This window comes from Mus caroli, unplaced genomic scaffold (assembly GCF_978045245.1).
Source record: "Mus caroli unplaced genomic scaffold, Mus_caroli_1 scaffold_18, whole genome shotgun sequence".
NCBI classification, from domain to species: Eukaryota; Metazoa; Chordata; class Mammalia; order Rodentia; family Muridae; genus Mus; species Mus caroli.
The window spans coordinates 57,644,132-57,658,233 of NW_028227273.1; the positions used below are offsets into that span (position 1 = coordinate 57,644,132).

At 48.0% G+C, this 14,102-nt stretch overlaps 1 pseudogene across 1 annotated transcript; it reads left to right on the forward strand.

The window, feature by feature from the left end:
• Positions 1–291: 291 nt before the first annotated feature.
• On the forward strand, positions 292–10,111 carry LOC110284028 (H-2 class I histocompatibility antigen, L-D alpha chain-like; annotated as a pseudogene). The gene is made up of 6 exons (XR_015045972.1): positions 292–355; positions 570–710; positions 6,271–6,417; positions 6,605–6,880; positions 9,614–9,889; positions 10,016–10,111. The product of XR_015045972.1 is annotated as an H-2 class I histocompatibility antigen, L-D alpha chain-like (transcript).
• The last annotated feature ends 3,991 nt before the right edge of the window (positions 10,112–14,102 follow it).

Here is a 14,102-nt window from a genome sequence, read left to right on the forward strand (position 1 = left end):
GTCTTATCACAGCAATGGAAACCCTCACTAAGACACAGGTGCACAAGGGCCTCACTCTGCTCCCTGCAGACACCACCCTCTCCTGCAGCTCAGCTCCTGCCCCTCCCTTACCCTGGAGCAGCACCACTTTATAGCTCCTGGGGATCTGATGCCCTCTCTGAACCCCGAGGTAGCAGGAATTATCTGGCAGGACTCATCTCCATTGGGTGACAGGATCCTGGGGAACCAAGCAGTTCCTCCGCAGGCACTGGTTATAAAGTCCAAGCAGCCTGTGGGACTCAGGCGGGGGTGATGTCTCCGCGCACGCTGCTCCAGCTGCTGGCGGCCGCCCTGGCCCTGAAGGAGACCCGAGCCGGTGAGTGCAGGGTCCGGAGAGAAACAGAACTTTCCAAACAGTCTGCGGGAAGGGGCGGGCGCGGCACGGGGAAGCCGCGTGCCCGCGTCGCCCACCAGACCCTCCGTTTCTTCTCCACCCGCGTCCCGAGCCCCGCTCCCTGCTCCCTTCCTGGCCCCCGCACCCGCCCAGGGTCCCGGGAGGAGGTCGGGGTCTCACCGCGCGCCGCCCCCAGGCTCACACTCGATGCGGTATTACCACACTGCCTTGTCCCGGCCCGGCCTCGGGGAGCCCCGGTTCATCTCTGTCGGCTACGTGGACGACACGCAGTTCGTGCGCTTCGACAGCGACGCGGAGAATCCGAGATACTGAAAGAGTTAAATTACTGAACTCTCCAACTCAGAGCCCTCCTACCCCTCCCATCTGGAGATTGTTCCCGGAACCCACCAGAACTTCTCACCCCAGAGTACATTCTGAACTCTCACACCAGAGTCAGACCCCCTCTCAAATGAAAACTGTTCCGGGGACGGACATTTCTGAGATAAGGGTTTCCTGGAACGAACCCAGTCCTACCCCTCCCAACTAAGGACTGTGCCAGGGACATTTTGAGATAAGGGTATGAGTAAAAACCTCAGTTCCAATGAATCAAGTACATGACCAAAGTGTGGGACGCGGTTGCAAAAGCACTTTGGAAAAACCCTTGTTTGAATCACTTAGTGACGTAAAAACTGTATTTTCCCTGCCCTGCTCCCCCCCCTTCCCTCCTTCCTATAAAAGCCTGTGAAAATTTGGGCTAATCGCCGGATCTCCTCTGCACCTGCTGCATGAGGTCCGGCCCCAGATATCTGGTATATATGTGCTTTTTGTTTGTTTTGTCTGCTTTCTTGTTGTTGCTGAATTAAATCTTACTCCCTATACATCTTAAGTACCGGTCTCAGTGTCTTCTTGGGTGCGTGGCTGACCCGAGGCTTGAGTAAGTACCTCCCTTTGGGAGTTTTGGAGTCTTTCATTTGGTGCATTGGCCGGGAATCAGCGCGTTTACCCAGAAGTCCTGGACCCGCTCAGAAGTAAGATTTACTGTTCTGCTTTGGTCTAGTGTCTGTGTTCTGTTTACTGTGGGCCTGGGAGAGGCCATCTGAATCTGTATCTGGTGCGATCGCTGTTCTGGTTTTGCGTGACGCTCTGTGCTCAGTAGGAGCACCAGAGATCGCACTCCGGGAGGGAATGCGAAGTGAGTAAGGGGCAGACGTGCCCCAGGTGCTCACCGTCCGATCTGCCCCTGGGAGACGTCCCAGGTGAGATAGGGGAGGACCAAGGACGCTTGGTGGACCCCACTGGAGACCGGGATGGTCTCAATCTGTCGGCCTTGGAGAGGCCATCTGATTCTGTAAGTTGCCTGTAGTGTCTCAAGTCTTGTGTCTGCTTTTGTCGTGTCTGCTATTAATCTAGAAATGGGACAATCTGCTGGGTGTGTAGGTGTGGAACTGCTGCACTTGTGTATTCTGAGATTGTGGGTTTATTCTGGCAGTGGCTGTGAGAGGACGACTGTCTATGGCCTCACGGTCCGCACCCCAAAAAGATGTTCCAAGGGAGACCCTGGAAGGAGTGCCCAGGGTACAGAACAGTCAAAAAGACCTGGCTGTTGCCTGGCAGAGTGAAGGAGAGAGAGAGAGTTCTCTCTGCCAGAGCGGGAGTGAATGTGGAATCCCACCCCTATCAGGAAAAAGAGTCAATGTGAAATCCGACCCCGTCAGAAAATAGTGTTTGGCTGGTTGTGTAAGTCCAGGCGTGGACGAGTGTGCTTGTTTGTGGCCACATGACAAGACTGTGTGTGTGTGTGTGTGTGTGTGTTAACCCTTTGTCGACTGTAGACTTGGACTGACGTCAGGACAGAATTTGTCAGCAACAGTTTTAAAAAAAGAAAGGGAAAAAAACTCAGTGCTGGTGAGTCCCAGACTGCTCAAAAGAGCTCTGAAATGCAGAGCTGGGCTAAGAATTTCCGGCTTTGGCAGCGCGGGTAGGGCTTTGATAGCAGCAGTGGCGCTGAGGTTCTGGCTTCTGCAGGCACGGCAGAAGCAGAGGCTGTCTGTGCCCCGAGTTGTGAAATGCTGATAGTGAGTGCAGCGGCCTGCCGGCCCCCGCCTGCCAGTCCCGGAGTGGCCGTGAAGCCTGCCACAGCTGGGGAGGGGCCGACTACAGCGTCCCTCTTTTGGTCCCCACCCCAGAGTCTACCCGCACTCCCTTGTGCCGGCCTGGCTGCGTGCTCCCTCCCCAAAGACAGTGCAGGGAGCACCAGGAATCTATCAGGTAGTTAAATGGTTAAATAGCTGACTCTGCCGCCTTCCCCCTCCCTGCCAGCGTTTGTTTGCCACTCCCAGAAGTTTACGCTGCATTCCGGTGCGCAGCGGAGACTCGGGCGCTGGGCTCTCCGCATCAAAGGGTTTGTTTTCAGCCTTTGCCTGCCTCCTGGGTGGGAGAAAGGCTCATTCCCCTGCCCCCTGTATCCTGTCTCTTGTAAACAGAAAAAATTGTGTTCATTTTGGGATATCAGTGGTCTGGTGCAGCCAAATAGAGCTGCCCTCCCTTCTCTGCCCCATGTGTTTTCTCTTCTCAGGCTCTGCCCTGAGCTGCTGACAGTGAGTCTGTGAGGGAGATATCCAAGGTAAGGAACACCTGCGGGTCTAACTGCCAGGCTCTGATAAAGGTCTCGTCTCTGTGGGACTAAAAAGTGCCCCAACGATCTGGTTAAGAAAAGGATAGAGGTCTGCAAAAAAGAGCTGAGAGCAAAGCTTCAGCAGACTCAGAAGAGATAGGTTAACAGTGAAAAGAGGTAAAAATAGAGATAAAGAAAATTAGGTCTGAAATGAGAAAGATACTCTAAATGAGAAATATTTAAAAGAGGAACCAGTAAAATGAGGCTGGCAAGTACAGAGACCAGAGTCAGAATCAGGAATGTGCTGTAAGACAGAAAAATAAACCAGGGTAGTCGAACTATGAAAAAAGTTAAGTGACAGAATATAGATGTAATAATTAGATAACATTCAAAGTAAGCAAAGACAAAAAAGAGGAACAAAAAAGATAGATATATATAGAGAGAGACATTAGATGAGATCTCCATTGCAGTTAAGAAACAGGAGTAAAGAAAGAAAAATGACAAAGACTAGAACCTAGCAAAGTGACACTTGCTAATAATACTAGCACTTAGAGATGATCTGTAAGAAATAAGGAGCCAGAAAATTTTCTAAAAAAGATAAGAGAAATGAACTGCTGGTCACAAAAGTCAGGGAAGCTAGAAAACTTAGTACCTGGCAACAGAAAAAAAGAAAGCTTTTGGCTGAAGATCAAAGTGTTTACTGTTATCTGTTAAAGAAAAAGAGCACTGAGTGAGAGACTGTCCTAACAAAAAAAAAAGAGGAGCCCCCCCTCATGACCAAACCCTTCACCTGCTTGTGGCTGAAAGTAAAGAAAAAGCAGAAGGGGTGCTAACACAGAAGCTGAGTCCTTAAAAGAGACCGGTGGTCTACCTGTTAAAAGCAGCTAAAAAGAGACTGTGTTTCATATTCCTCCACTAACCAATGCAAAGCAAGTTTAAAAGGTTCCTGGACACTGCAGGCCTTTGCAAACTGTGGATTCCAGGTTTTGCTGAATTAAAAAGATAAACAGCCCTTCGTATAAAAAATAAAAAGAACAACCTTGGATGGCCTTAGATGCTATTGAGACTGCCCTAATGTTGTCCCTAACTTCGGGACTCCTAGATGTGACTGAGAACAAAAGTATTGCCAAAGAGGTTCTTACTCAGAAATTGGGACTTTGAAAAAGGCCAGTGGCTTACCTATCCAAGAAGTTACACCCTGTTGCCAGCGGGTGATTTTCTTGCCTGAAAGCTATTGCTGCCATAATCTGCTTGTCAAGGACGCAGATAAACTGACTCTGAGACAAAACTTGGCACATGCCCTAAAAGTGTGGTTCAGCCCCCTGACCGATGGCTGACTAATGCTCTGGAAAACATGAACTCCTGGCACTAACCCAAGCCCTGCGGTTGGCTAAAGGCAGAGACCGAGGTGCCGAGACGACGAAAAGCGGTGGCTCACCGAGGCCAGAAAAAAAAGACTGTGATGCTGATCCCAACCCCCACCACCCCGCGCCAAGTACGTGAGTTTCTGGGGATGGCGGGCTTTTGCAGAGAGAAAAAGTCCCATTCACCTGGACTGAGGAACACCAAAAAGCCTTTGACAGCATAAAGGCAGCCCTGCTTGTTAAAGACGCTGACAAGCTTGCTCTGGGTCAGCATGTGACTATACCCACTACCAGAGTTTGCTGCCCCTTGGTGGATGACTCCACTCCTGTACATCAATGTGCTGATGTCCTGGCTGAGGAAACTGGAACAAGGAGAGATCTGACTGATCAGCCTTGGCCAGGTGTGCCTGCCTGGTACACAGATGGCAGCAGCTTTGTCACAGGAGCAGCAGTAGTTGATGAAAAGCAGCTCATATCCATGGGGCCATCTACCAACAGAGGGGGCTACTTACCTCGGCAAGTAAAGATCAGATCAGCCTTGGCCTGAGAGTTTGAGCTGGTACACGGACAGCAGTAGCCTCATGATTGAAGGTAAGAAAATTTTTCCAAGGTTCAGAGTGCCAAAAGCAATAGTGTCAGATAATAGCCCTGCTTTGTTGCCCAGGTAAGTCAGGGTGTGGCCAAGTATTTAGAGGTCAAATAAAAATTACATTGTGTGTATAGACCTCAGAGCTCAGGACAGATAAAAAAATTAGTTTAAAACTCTAAGACAGACCTTGACAAAATTAATCGTGGAGACTGGCATGGACTTGGTGTTCCTTCCCTATGCCCTACTTAAACGTACTAGAAATACTTCCTCTTGATTCAGTTTTATCCTTTATGAGACTCCTATGCCCATCATAGTCTCAAATGATGTGTTTAAACCTATGTTGTTATAATAATGCTCTGTATGCTAAGTTAAAAGGCTTGCAGGTGGTCTGGTCACAACTGGGAAAAATTGGACTGAGTACGCGGACGACATTGCTCCAGGGATCCCAACAGCTGAGACAGTGAACGAGCTGGGTATCCCAAGGACATCTCACCAGTTCCAGCCAGAGATCTGATCTACGTGCACCTACATCATGCCCAGACCCTCAAGCCTCGCTAAAAGGGCCCCTGCCTAGTTCTGTTTACTAATGCTTCTTGTTCTGTTTTTGTTCCCATGTTAAAATAGAGTCTTTCATTTGGTGCATTATGCAGTATCTGAAATTCTAAGATTAGAATTATTTACTAAAAGAAGGGGGGAATGAAAGAGTTAAATTACTGAACTCTCCAACTCAGAGCCCTCCTACCCCTCCCATCTGGAGATTGTTCCCGGAACCCACCAGAACTTCTCACCCCAGAGTACATTCTGAACTCTCACACCAGAGTCAGACCCCCTCTCAAATGAAAACTGTTCCGGGGACGGACATTTCTGAGATAAGGGTTTCCTGGAACGAACCCAGTCCTACCCCTCCCAACTAAGGACTGTGCCAGGGACATTTTGAGATAAGGGTATGAGTAAAAACCTCAGTTCCAATGAATCAAGTACATGACCAAAGTGTGGGACGCGGTTGCAAAAGCACTTTGGAAAAACCCTTGTTTGAATCACTTAGTGACGTAAAAACTGTATTTTCCCTGCCCTGCTCCCCCCCCTTCCCTCCTTCCTATAAAAGCCTGTGAAAATTTGGGCTAATCGCCGGATCTCCTCTGCACCTGCTGCATGAGGTCCGGCCCCAGATATCTGGTATATATGTGCTTTTTGTTTGTTTTGTCTGCTTTCTTGTTGTTGCTGAATTAAATCTTACTCCCTATACATCTTAAGTACCGGTCTCAGTGTCTTCTTGGGTGCGTGGCTGACCCGAGGCTTGAGTAAGTACCTCCCTTTGGGAGTTTTGGAGTCTTTCAATACGAGCCTCGAGTGTCGTGGATGGAGCAGGAGGGGGCTGAGTATTGGGAGCGGGAGACACAGATCGCCAAGGGCAATGAGCAGTGGTTCCGAAGGAGCCTGAGGAAAGCGCTGAGCTACTACAACCAGAGCGCGGGCGGTGAGTGAACCCCCGGTCGGAGGTTACGACTCCTCCTCGTCCCCACACCAGGGCTGGAGACTTCATAGGTCCCAAGTCCGAAGCTCAGAAGCAGAACCGCCCAGAAACTTGTTTCCTTTTCAGTTTGAGGGGTCTGCGGGAGGGCGGGGCGGGGCGGAAGGGCGGGGCTGACCGCGGGCTCCCGCAGGCTCTCACACCTTCCAGTGGTTGTCTGGCTGTGAGGTGGGGTCGGACCGGCGCCTCCTCCGCGGGTATCTGCAGTTCGCCTACGACGGCAGCGATTACATCGCCCTGAATGAAGATCTGACAACGTGGACAGCAGCGGACACGGCGGCGCTGATCACCCGACGCAAGTGGGAGCAGGCTGGTGCTGCAGAGAGACACAGGGCCTACCTGGAGGGCGAGTGCGTGCAGTCGCTCCGCAGATACCTGGAGCGCGGGAATGCGACGCTGCTGCGCACAGGTGCAGGGGCCGCGGGCAGCTCCTCCCTCTGCCCTCGGGCTGGGGCTCAGTCCTGGGGAAGAAGAAACCCTCAGCTGGGGTGATGCCCCTGTCGCAGAGGGGAGAGAGTGACCCTGGGTCTCCTGATCCCTCATCACAGGGACTGCACTGACTCTCCCAGGGCTCAGCCTTCTCCCTGGACAGTGCCCAGGCTGTCTCAGGAGGGAAGGAGAGAATTTCCCTGAGGTAACAACAGCTGCTCCCTTCAGTTTCCCTGTAGTCTCTGTCAGCCATGGCCTCTCCCAGGCCAGAGTCTCTGCCCACACCCACTGTGTGTGGACACTGACTCCTGTCCTGCTGAGTGTGTCAGCCCTTACACCTCAGGAAGTCTCCTCTACCTGATTGGAGACAGGGACTCCCCTACACTAGGCTTGTTCCTCCAGTTTCTAGAACTTTCCAAAGAATACATTCTCCCAGATCCCTTCCACAACCGAATTCTCTCTATTCCTACAGTGGTGAATGGACACATGAGGCCTTACAGGGTGCTCTGGAGGAATATAAAGTGTGGAATTTCTTTTTCTTTTTTTCTCTCTCTTGTCTTTTTCTTATTTTGTACTTTCTTTTTTCCTTTCCTTTTCTTTTCTTTTTTTTTTTTTTTTTTTTTTTTTGAATTATTTTGCTTCTAGTCAGGTTTGTCTGCACTGGAGTGATCCTGTTTCTCCCTGCCCTTGTATTATCATTTGTATCAGTCTCCACAGATGCCACAGTAGATTGCTAACCTGGATAATTAGACAAGTTAAATCAGGGTTCTCTTTAAAGGAGAGATTCCTGCGAACTTAGACTGTTTCCTGTCAGAACTAAACATCCAGAAGCCTCCTGCTCTCCCTCTGTCCCACAAGTTACAGTGCTCCCCCCAGTGAATCAGGACTTGGACTCTCTGAGAGACAGGGTCTTCTAAATTCCAGGGCTGAGTGAGAGGGAAGATCCACACATCCTGTGAGCCCACTGTGTTCCAGTGAGTACTAGATCCTGTGTAACACACCTGTACCTTGTTCTCTAGAGTCAAGGGCCGGGAGTCATTTTCTCTGGCTGAGTGTCAGAGGTTCACCACGTTTCTGCTACACACTTTGCGATGGCTATTCACTTGGACTGACAGTTAATGTTGGTGAACAAGAGACCACAGTGGTTGCATCTCAGTGGTGGCACCCTTTCAGTAGCATATGGCTCTAATTTCTGATTTTGATATGAACTCAAACACATATTAAATTACTTATTTTCCGAGAGTGGGTGGGTAGGGGAGTGGGGGGAGGGTATGGGGGACTTTTGGGATAGCATTGGAAATGTAAATGAGGAAAATACCTAATAAAAACTATATAAAAAAATAGTCTTTAGGACACAGTGGCACATACCTGTAATCCTCTTTTTAGGAGGCTTAAGAATCAGGGTCACACGTTCAGGATCATCCTTAACTGCATAGCAAGTTAGAGGCCACCCTGGGTCATATGAGAAACCTCTGTCAAAACAAATAATTCAGCAATAGAGCAGGCTTATAAGGAACCCCTCTGTAGGTGTAATTACCATGAGTGAGGAGTTTATTTAGGTAGTGATTAGGCAATTATTCTATACTAAGGTGCCAGAGTGTGAGTCAGTTAGGTTACTGTGTGGTTTTTGGGAGAATACCAACCTTCTGCTTCCTATCATGCATGGGAGAACAAGCACATAATCTTTCATGAAGTGTTCTGAGGTTTAAACATTGTGATGAACACCAGGTCCACACATGGCATCCTCAAAGCCACTTTTCCTAAATCTGTGAAGTTTATTATAGCTACCACCTAATCATTTGACCACAACTAAGTTATTTTTCTTGGTCTGATTTTTACTCTTATAGTGCACATACCAAGTGCAGAATGAAGGATATGAGAAAACCTTGAACTGTGGATGCATGTATGCAACATAGCTATTTAATTTTTTGTATCCCCAGTAATCTAGCTATCCACATGCACATTTTATGAATCTTAGCACCACCTCCTCATCCTGACATAACTACCTGCGTGCATACATGTGTGCATCCTCATCTTTTCCTTATACTGTTAATCACTCAAGAAATGTAAAGAACAAAGTTCACTCTATACCACAGCATGCACAGTGACAAATGCTATAGGACCTCAAATCTGTTCATTGGTATCCACAAAAAGCAATAGTAGTTTAATTTTTAGAATGTTGGGCTACATTAAGTCTTACATTATGTCACCATAGCTTTACATCATTAATAATCAGAAAATATTTTCTAGTAATTCAAGCAATCAGTATTGTAATATTTTCTGTTTTACATTGTTATTGGCAATGAAAGTTTGTGAAAATGGTAAATAGTATAGTTGTAATTTGGTGATTGCTTTTTTCAAAAATATTATCAGCTCACTACCCCTTAGAACTCAAATTTGTGGTGGTGGTGCAAAAAAAAAAAATTCCTATTTTCCATTCCCTCTTCCATTCTTTGACTACCTCTGTCATGCTATTGAACATCACATAAGGATAGCCATGTTTGACCCACTGGCTCATGTGGATTCCCTCTTAGCTTCTGAGTCCTCCAGGAAAATGTGCAGTTCTGTGTTCTGTGCCTGCAGGTCACTAGTGCCATGACAGTTGAAGTGTTCATACAGACACATAGTTCAGTGTAATTACTGATTTAACTGAGTCTTGTGTAGATTTCAGTTTGTCATGTTAATTGTGGGATTTCTTAAATCTTCCACACAGATCCCCCAAAGGTACATGTGACCCATCACCCCAGATCTCATGGTGATGTCACCCTGAGGTGCTGGGCCCTGGGCTTCTACCCTGCTGACATCACCCTGACCTGGCAGTTGAATGGGGAGGACCTGACCCAGGACATGGAGTTTGTGGAGACCAGGCCTGCTGGCGATGGAACCTTCCAGAAGTGGGCATCTGTGGTGGTGCCTCTTGGGAAGGAGCAGAAGTACACATGCCATGTGGAACATGAGGGGCTGTCTGAGCCCCTCACCCTGAGATGGGGTAAGGAGGGTGTGGGTGCTGAACTGGGGTCAGGAAAGCTGGAGCCTTCTGAAGACCCTGAGCTGGTTAGGGCTGAGAGCTGGGGTCATAACCCTCACCTTCATTTCCTGTACCTGTCCTTCCCAGATCCTCCTCCACCCACAGACTCCCACATGGTAATCATAGCTGTTCTGGTTGTTCTTGGAGCTGTGATTATCATTGGAGCTGTGGTGGCTTTTGTGATGAAGAGGAGGAGAAACACAGGTAGGAAAGGGCAGGGTCTGAGTTTTCTCTCAGCCTCCTTTAGCAGTGTGCTCTGCTCATTAATGGGAAACACGGCCACACTCCCATTGCTACTGTCTCCAACTGGGTCTACTGTCAGTTCTGGGAACTTCCTCGTGTCAAGATCTTCCTTGAACTCTCACAGCTTTTCTTCTCACAGGTGGAAAAGTAAGAGACTACGCTCCGATCCAAGTTAGTGTAGGGGACAGGATTGTCCTGAGGCCATTAAAGTGAAGCTGGAGATGTTAGGAGCTCTGGGAATAGCTCCTCCAGAGAAATCTTCTGGCAACCTGAGTTGTACTGTGATATGAATACATACATGTACATATGCATATACATTTGTTTTGTTTTACCCTAGACAGGGACAGCCCCCAGAGCGCTCCTGCTCCATGCTGCCCTGAGCTGCAGCTCCTCACACACTGATTATAAGAATCTGAATGTGACCTTGATTATTAACATCCTGACCTGAGGGTTTATTGCTTGTTGCATTGATGAATTGAGAATACTTGGAGGTTTTTTGTTTGTTTATTTGTTTGTTTGTTTTAAGAAATAAATGGCAGATGAGGAATCTTCCAGAATCTGTGTCACTATGCTGTGTGTATCTGTTGGGAGAGGATGGGACTGTGGGACTAATTGATATTTTATATTGATTGTGTCACCTTTGGCCTCTGCTCTCTCCCTCACTACGAGGCACATGCTGAGAGTCTGTGGTCACAAGGACACAGGGAAGACCAGAGCCTTGTCCTGTCCCCAGGATTATGAGCCCTCAGGGCTGGAGAGTCTAGATTCAACTGGAGAAACTTTAACGTGTCCAGTGCACAAGATAAGTCACACTACATTTCCTCCCACCCATTTGTTTTAGCTTCTAATGATGCAGTCATGAAAGTGCCGTTGGCACTCCCTGTAGCCATGCTCCTGTTGTGATTTCTGCCTCTTTCTTTCCAGTGTCTGTCCCAGGGTTCTCAGGTGTCTGGTGTGGTCTGACTGCTCATCTCTCAGGAGCACATCCACAGCTGAGATAACAACATAGCAATGTTGCTTCTCTCTCCTGTCAATGGGTACAGCTTCCTGAACCTGGACTATCTTATCTAAGCACCTTGTGTTCTGGAGTTAACTCCCTGAAGTCTCTTAATCTCCACCCCCAGCTGGAGGGACTTTCATCCTGTGGAACTGGGACTTTCATCCCTGACTTGGGCATGCAGGGTGCAGTATTCAGCATAGTCTATCTTTTTTTCTTTTCTTTTTTTTTTTAAAGATTTATTTATTTATTATATATAAGTACACTGTAGCTGTCTTCAGACACTCCAGAAGAGGGCGCCAGATCTCGTTGTGGATGGTTGTGAGCCACCATGTGGTTACTGGGATTGAACTCTGGACCTTCGGAAGAGCAGTCGGGTGCTCTTACCCACTGAGCCATTTCACCAGCCCCAGCATAGTCTATCTTAAAGTCTGCTCATAGGTCTGTTGTTGCTCTGCATTGTGCATAGCTCTGTATTGCGGGGGGTGGGGGGAATTCCTGTTCATAGGCCTGTAACCATTTAAATCCTCTAATATTTATAGTACTAAAGACACAGGAGGCAAGGACTGGAGACATGGCTGAGCGGTTAAGAGCATGGACTGCTCTTCTAGAGGTCCTGTGTTCAATTCCCATGAACCACACTGGTTCACAACCATCTATAATGGTTAGATCCCTCTTCTCGTGTGTCTGAAGACAGCTACAGTGTACTTATATACATAAAGAATTCTTTTTATAAAAAGACAAGGGAGGCATTTGCTTAGGTAAAACTTGCCAGCTCAGAAAGGAAAGATTATTTTCTAACTATATATGATACACATATTTACAAGCCTAAATCTACAACTAAACTGCCAGCTCTTTAGAAACCTCTTTCTACCTGTGTCATTCTCCTGAGCTAGTCTACCTTTCTCTTGAGCTCCTTCAATACCAAGAGGGCTCCTTAGCTCTCCTTCCTAGATTTCTGTTTTACCTGTGTCCTGCCAGATGCTTCTCTGCTGTTCCTACAAACCAAGAAGTGCAGGGTGGGGGTCTATCAAAGGTCCAACTTGCTTATAAAAGAATTCTAGCTCCTCCCATCCACCCTTGGCAGGCTGAACCATGTCACTGTCATGGGATTTTTCTGCTCAAGGATTGCTAGGGTTTTTTCTTTTTTCACCCCCTTTCCTCTGATATCAGGCCCATGGGTTAGAGTGGGAAGTCCTTCCCAGATGCAGCTGACTTTTGCTAAGGTGGCATTTCTGTGGGGCTGCTGGGGATAGGAGGGGACAGGAGAGTTGTTGCCACTGTGGACAGCTCCTGTGGTGTTTCACCAAGGCTGCAGTCTGAAGGGGAAAAGGTGTAGCCACACTGGACAGCTCCTGTGAGACCTGCAGGCCAAGGAGATGTAGTGCAGCTGCCCTTTTGACAGGAGCCTCCATTTTGGACAGCTCTTGTAGGACATTTTACTGAGGTGGCCCCTAGGCTGGAGCAGGAAGAAAGGGCCTGCCGCCACTTTGACAGATTTAGCCAGGATAAGCCCCTTCTCCCTAAGCTGTGTCTTGTCAGATATTAAGCCGCAGTGATGGAAAAGGGAACTGTATTGGTTACTTTCCTGTTGCTGTGATAAAACATCAAGTCCAAGGAAACTTCTAGAAAGTTTATCTGGGGATTAGGGTCCCAAAGAGTTAAGAGTCCATCAACATCACAACAGCAAACACCAGGCATGGCAGCAGGAACAGCTGAGAGCTCACACCTCCAACCATGCCCCTAGTGACATACTTCCTCCAGCAAGGCCACACCCCCTAAGCTTCCCCAAACAGCACCACCTGGGGACTAAGTATTCAAATGACCAAGAATATGGGGCCATCTTATTCAGAGGACCACAGTAACTAACACAGACCATGACACCCTAGCTCTCAGGGCAAAAACGGGATCTTCCAGGTATAGTGCCAGGGAAATGTCATTGATCCCCCAAAACCAGACAGCAGTTGATCTGATGTAATCACAGTAGGGCCTTATTATTTGAGCTAGCTCAGGCCCTGCAGAGTACCACCCTCATGCAGGACAGTTTTGGTGAGGAGGAACCTGAATATCTATCAGGGCAAGGCTTTATCATAAGCATCAAGTGGGGTGGGGGTGAGTGTGCAAGCATCTCATTGGAGAGCTACTGCGGTATTTGACATAATTGGCTGTTGCTGGGAGTCATATCATAAACTTAACTTCTGCTTTCCTCTGTATTGATGGTCATTAGACAGGTGATGGCCTTGTAACCTGGAGATGAAGGTCTTGGGGGGGGGGGCAGTAACCTGGAGTCACAGCTTTTCTTGGGGGTTAGCCTAGGGTTTGTTGGGAGGTAACTTGGAAACTAATTCTAGGTACCAGGCTGTTAGTTTGCCTGCATTCACGTTCTCTAAAATGGAATCTGAATGTAAAAGGTTTGTCCTCTCACAGGTGGCAGCTGGCGCTGACACTGAAACAGGTATGACCTGGGCAAGAAGGCTTGGTTCTCCAGAGTTGCCCAAGGCAATGCTGGTACCTATCTGGCCACGAAATGCTTTTTCTAATGTCATGGTGGGCATCTCTTGTATGTGCCAAGTCCAGGAATGAAGGAACTTTCCAAAGGAAATGTTCAAACCCAATGGTCTCCAAGGGGAGCATAGAGATGGCTCAGAGTGTAAAGGTTCATGCCACCAAGCTTGGCTCCCTGAGTTTGATCCATGGAAGCCACATGGTGAGTGGAGACACCTGACTCCTGTAAGTTATCCTCTAAGCGTCACACTGGCATTATGACATGCACATCCCTACACATAATTATTAAATCAGTGTAATAAAATAAAAAGGAACTGTGATGGTTTCATATTGAAGGACATGGAAACACATATGAATAAGGACACCTATGTATAAGGACACGTATGTAAAAGTTGTGTCCAGTTTTCCTCCAGACTTACCTGTGTCCAA